General features: G+C 37.5%; 1 long non-coding RNA gene across 1 annotated transcript in view; it reads left to right on the top strand.

Annotated features, from left to right (window-relative positions):
• The first annotated feature begins 765 nt into the window (after window positions 1-765).
• Window positions 766-6393, top strand: part of LOC107721985 (uncharacterized) — a 22668-nt gene continuing 17040 nt past the window's right edge. Inside the window, exons 1-2 of the long non-coding RNA XR_001637759.1 lie at window positions 766-974; window positions 1378-1784. This is a non-coding gene — a long non-coding RNA (uncharacterized LOC107721985). The remainder of the gene's footprint in view (window positions 975-1377; window positions 1785-6393) is intronic.

The following is a 6393-nucleotide window of genomic DNA, read 5'->3' as shown; positions in this document are numbered from 1 at the left end:
TGGAGAAGGTCTGAAAGGATCACCTAGCCATTTCATAACTTCCTGCAGTAGCCTCTATTTGCTATATTTGCCCTGCTTGACTTTGCTAGTTAGTTTCAGACTGTGTTATTAAGACTGTGTATCTTTGTGTGTTCAACTGAGTGTTTGCCTGTGAGAGATTGTTTGTTTGTTAGTTTGCCTATAGCCAACTTAATTGTAATACCAACTACCGCACGTTCATTGACTTTGATTGTGGATTGCCAATGTTTGGACCTGTTAGCTCTCATAATTGTAAACAATTGTACATAGTATTTTGGGGAGGTAGGGAGACCAAAGCCATTTTTGTTGGACCCTTTATTGATTGTTTTTGGATAGGGAGGAAGTCATTGTATTTGATTTACTTTTGTGAATTAGGGCAGTTAGAGGTAGCTATATAAGAATTAGTTGTTTTTTGTTTGTTATTTTGGCCTTGTCGGCTATCGAAGCTAAATTCCCCCAGTTGTAGCCTATTGTAAAACTATTATGCTCATTAAAATATTGCTCATTCACTTTTCAAAAAGAACTCTACCATGTCATACTCTCTTTCATGATACGCCTTTAACTTAGAAGGCAATAGCTACTGAAATGCACGCAACCAATTTGCATAAAACGCGGGTTCTTGTTTCTTGGCAACATGCGTATCTCTAATGCCTCCGCCCATCTCTCTCTCTCTCTCTCTCTCTCTCTCTCTCTCTCTCTCTCTCTCTCTCTCTCTCTGCTGTGCGCCAGCGCTCCATCCACCTGTGCCTAGGTAACGTGATCACGCAATTAATAGCGGGAGCGCGCACTCAGTTTTAGTGGTCCGCGTACCCGCAGCGCATTGGATGCTGGTGTATAGTCTTTTAGCTCGTGGAACAGGAAATCTGAATAGCTGTTTCTTTCATAAATCACTGGATTGGGGTTTGTTTGTTGTTGTTTTAGTCTTTTGAACTATCGCAAGATATCAAAAGTAACAGGTAAGCGCAAAATATCTTACCTCCAGTGTTATTGTGGTGTGTTTACTGACGTTTCCGCTGCGGTATTTCATAACTCACCGTTAAACTTGTTTGTAAAGATACTTTGTACTGTCACAGGAGCGGTCAAAAACCGTAAGTGTTTTAAAAACCATTGGTTAAATATTTACAACTTTCCTTTCATTAATGACACTTTATGAAAGCAGGTGAAATCAGTGCTCGTGTGTCCTGTTAAGTGTAACGGCATGTCGTGAACGAGGGAAGCACGCCCCCTTACAGCAAGTGCGCGGTCCCGTGACTTGCCCGTTAAACCTGGCTGAGTTAAAACTAGTACTGTCGCGAGGAGCTCCGACCTTGCCCACTACGAGGACACGTCAAATCACTGTTGTACTCTCTCCTTTCGCAGGGTCAGATCAACGGAGTCCAACATCTTCGTGGCATAACAGAAGCGGTTCTGGAACGGGAAAGAACGCTTAAGTCGTTTTATGGAGGCTTGTGGGACGCAACGAAACATTTCTTAAAGTGTTGGCACTGAGGATATCAGTCCAGATCCACCATTAATTCGGAACATAGTCTTGTTTGGATTTCAGCCTGTTTGAAATGTGGCGTTATGTGCTCGAGATAAATGTGCTATGTGTGTGATTTGGAGAGGATCTTGTGGAAGGTGTCCAGTGGGAAAGAGACTGGGTGGACGATCATCTGCAACTGATCCCCGTTTTCTGAGCGCAATGGACTTGGAATGAAGAAAAAACATGGATATAATCTGGGAAATATTTATTATCCTTCAAGCCAATCTCATCGTTTGCACTTCAGGTAAGATTGTACATTGATTCTTTTGACAATAAGTGCTTTATATTCTATTATATTCGTATATTTACGTAGTTTGTCCCTATTATTAAAATACTATATATATATATATATATATTTTTTTTTTCAAATCTTTCGGAAGGCTCAGAATTCGGTATAAATCCAGTTTTTGATTGTATAAAAATCACTTATTTTTGGTGCCTACAACGACCCACGTCATTTTATGCTAATTACTGTTCTTTTTTATTAATTCGAATAAATTAAGTAATAATAATGTATTTTGCTTAAAATGGTATTTTATTGATGGTCCGTTTGCCATCAAATATTAACAAACTCAGTCGGGTATATCCTGTGTTGTAAATGGACAGGGCATACAGTAAGTTACGCGTAAATTAAATTACATTAATTTAAAAAAAAAATCACTATTTCACATTAATACTGCTAATATAAATGTGAAATAGTGATTTTGGAGGTGGTCATCACTGGACAGACCAAATATAAAAGCAATGGAACCCCGAATTTCAACACGAATCCCTGACTGGTCTACTCTGTCACCATTACCAGTTGCTATCACTTTAGTCCATCCAATGCGGAGCCGAATGCTCGTGTAATGTCGAATATAGGTTGTTCTCTCGGACATTATAGTGTTATAAACCAGAAAAGCCACGGAAATAACTTATTCAGTGGGCAGAAGTCTGAATGACTGCCAAAAGCCGTCCAAATAAGAATCACAAACATTATTATGACTAAACAAATCAAGCCCGTTCTGGTTTAACTTCAAATCTCCTCGTGAGAGGTTTATGGAATGCGTCCAGTAGCACGCCCACGCGAGAACTGGACATTGATGGCAACCCCGCGCGCAACACATCCGTCTTTCTCATGATGCGTGGGACAGGCAACGTAAACGTCCTTGACCAGTGTTTATGGCCTCTGAGAGCTTCCCTTTTTAGTAGCTTCATGTAAATGCTCACCATCATCCACGAGGTTACTAATATGGCAAGCCAGATTGTTAGGTTGTTTTGGAATAATAATTTTTACTTGTGGATGTATGTTTGCTAAAACAGCTTTTCTAAAGTGACATTACAGGTGAGCACATTTAGTATGTGTGAGTGGTTTGTTTTTACTTTGTTAGACATAACTTTGTTTGTATGTATGTGTATTTATTTGTTTATTACATTTTTTTTTTTTTTGCATTTCTAATGTTATCATGACATCAGTTGTAATGAGCATGATGATTATAGTTTAGCAGGGCCCTTAAGTCTGATGAGATTACTGCCATTTTTGTCTCCTCTTCCACTTATAGTTAATGTGAATTGTTGTTCACAACTCATTTTACTTCTAGAATGTGTAATTCAAAAAGACAGGACAGGTGGGCATTACATATCAAAGCAGAGCAAAAAGGAATGTCAGTTTGCTTTTTGGTATTCAGTTAACGCTACCCAGTAGCACACAGCCCAAGTGACGTCAATGGAAAAGGATCTTTCAGAGGAGTTAGTTTTTAAAAATGTGATTAATGATTATGATGGCAGCCTTTTTAACGTCAGAATAACATGCAAAATTAATAAGATAATTAAAAATGAATGTGCATTTTAGTAAATTTTGCATGTTGCACATTTTTTACATTGTCTTTCAGATATTTCCTGGTGTAGCTATGGTGCATGTTGTTGACAAGCACATTTCCAATTTTACACTGCCATCACTCCCCAAATAGCAAAAGCCTCTAATGTACTTTCAACTCTGCTTTCCCCAGCCGTTTTCTTGATGACGTGTCTTTTGTCAGCAATTGCATTGTTTTATGACAGATGGAAAATGCTCCATTCTGCTGTTTAATCAAGTTATTTTTTTTAGTTTGTTTTGAAGGTCAAATTTATCTCTGTCTTTGGTATATAACAAGGAAGCTCTCAGTGATTTTGGTGTTTGCTGGTACTCCATGTTCACAAAGATCAAAGATTCTATTTTGTCCCCACTACAGTCATAATTGGACCATAACAAGTGCCTTCTTTCTTAGCGTTTTGGTTTCCAGACATTCTTACCGGAACATCATAGATTTTAGCTGACATTTGCAGACCATGAGCATTTGTTTAGTTATAGCAGTTAACATTAGCTTTGATGCCACTCTGGATCCAACAGCACAGCAACTGACGTATCGGTAAGCCCCACCCCCCTTAGTTACTGTTGCTAACTCGGACAAACAAACAGTTGCTAACTGTCTTACAATGACAGCTGTCAGTGTGAAAACCTTGTCCCAAGATGTTTTTGATAAACTTTGGACACAGAAGGACCACCTCTCGTCGAGGAGCAATCAAGTGGGACTTAAATATGCCATGGAGGGATATATAAAAGATTTTAAAATAAATATGGTGGGTAACAAGATTAATTTGGAAGCGAGGGTTTACAAATCACAATGCAAACGGGAGAAGCCTCATGTTACGGTCGTCACACAGATGACAACATCCAGGATTAACGCTGTTCATGCACTGCAGGGTAAGATTAAATTAATTTATATTTAACCAGTTTAATATGGAGAGGCACTGAAATGTAGACCTTCATTTATGTGTTTTTGACTTGCACTGTACATGATGTGAGAACAGTTAGCTATTTAGGTTTGTACGTTAGCATGGACTCACTAACTTTAATTGTAACTTAATGAGAGTATGACAACCATAAAATACATGTTTTCATCTTCATTGGGATTGGGGTTGGATCCTTAGGGAACCAGATTACTGCACCCACATCATTGGATTAATACACCATGTGAACCTGCTGCATACCACAGATGAACAAACATGTACTAGTCTGCCACAGAATTGGTACCATCCTCTCAGGATACCTGGAATCAGTGTTACAAGAACCTCAGGCACATAGTTTTACCATTTTTGCAGCATAAACACCATCAAACCAATGAGAGCTTCGGATCTCCCATTGTTTCTCTATGGTGCTGAAATCTAAAGATGTCCGAGTTCCGGTCCCTGTGCAACTGATACTCAACCATTGGCTCATCTGCGTTCAATGGGAGGGGCTTACCAATTGCAGGGTGTCCGCGGGGTCTTAAAAAGTATTAAAAGTTGATAAATCAATTTAGATAAAATTAAGGCCCTTAATAAGTATTAAAAAGTCTTAAATGGCATTTTCCACCTTAATAAGTATTAATCTTTCTTAAATGGCATTTTCCAAGGTATTAAATTTTGTATCATCTTTTCATTATGTATATTTGTCCGTATAGTGGGGTTTTGTGTAGTTTATTTATGGAATCCCGCAAGATTTGACGTCATCTGTTACAATGCTCACTGACTGACTGCACCACTGTGTGATAGGGCGGGGCTTGTTTTACGGTGCTCACTGACTGACTGCACCACTGCGTGATAGCGCGGGGCTTGTTGATCCATGAGATTACCTTTGTGCCAATTAAAATGAATGTAATTTTTCAAGAAACTTATGAAAATATAAATTGAAACGGAACAAAATGTCTTTGAAACTGAAAAAAATAAATAAATTGCAGGCAAAATCTTTGACTTTGTTTTTAATACACTGCATGTTTTGCAACTGTTTTCTCCTCTTTTATTCGCTGATATGTACTTACAAATGCGCTTCCAGAGTTTTCATTTACGCTTCTGAAGTTTTCGTTTACGCTTCTGAAGTTTTCATTTACGCTTCTGAAGTTTTCGTTCGCCATTCTGGCACAAATCTCTTGTTGGAAGTGAAGGCGTCAGTGTTGCCTTGCTAGTGTGTGGATGTCTGTTAGCGGCGTCCAGTTTAATTTTAGTGATAAAGTTAGGAGTTTTGTTTTTGAATTCAAGCTGTATTTATCTGTTGCTACTACTCTGTCGACATAAGCTTTTAGGAGCACGAGGAATCAAACGCGAGAGAAAAAGGTCATATTGAGGTTTAGTTATTAAAGTATTGTGTATATAATACTGGAAATATTGTATAATGTCCAATGTTCTCGTAGGATATTTGTTTATTGCTCATGATTCTTTTGCATTGTAGGGTCTAATTATGCTGTGCGGTTATATTTGAAATACTATCATATATGTGTGATATATTCAGACGTCAAGAAAGTCTCTCTCCAACCAGGCAATCAAGCTCATTTTATTACATATTCCACACAAAGAATGTTCTTGCAGCCAATTGTTTTTATCATGCTGATAATTTTGTTTAGTTATTTTATTTAGTTAACATTATCATCTAACATTTAAAATTGGAAATACATTTTAACAATCATCACCTCTTTCAAGTGTGACTTTTATAAACCACTTTTAATGAATGTAAATGAAAATATGAATTAATTCAAATAAATGTACATTTTTTATTGTCACTATAGCATATACACAAGTATCAAAGTGAAAGTCTTGGATGCAATTATGTTGTGACAGGAAAGACCAGAATCCACGAAACACTAACTGCATAGTATACATGTAATGCACAGTATTCTCATAATTTACATTACTACACAAAATGCACAAGAACATAATATACAGAATATGTTCACAATTCATAATATGTTTTAAACTGCAATGATCCTTTCAACAGTTCCTGTTAAGTTACAAAACAGTGAATGTGTATGTTATGTAATGGAGTGCAATATCAGTCTTTACAGGAATATTCCACCCCAAAA

This window comes from Sinocyclocheilus rhinocerous, unplaced genomic scaffold, assembly GCF_001515625.1.
Source record: "Sinocyclocheilus rhinocerous isolate Xijiao unplaced genomic scaffold, SAMN03320098_v1.1 scaffold1385, whole genome shotgun sequence".
In the NCBI taxonomy this organism is placed as follows: Eukaryota; Metazoa; Chordata; class Actinopteri; order Cypriniformes; family Cyprinidae; genus Sinocyclocheilus; species Sinocyclocheilus rhinocerous.
This window is presented reverse-complemented; position numbering and strand designations above follow the sequence as displayed.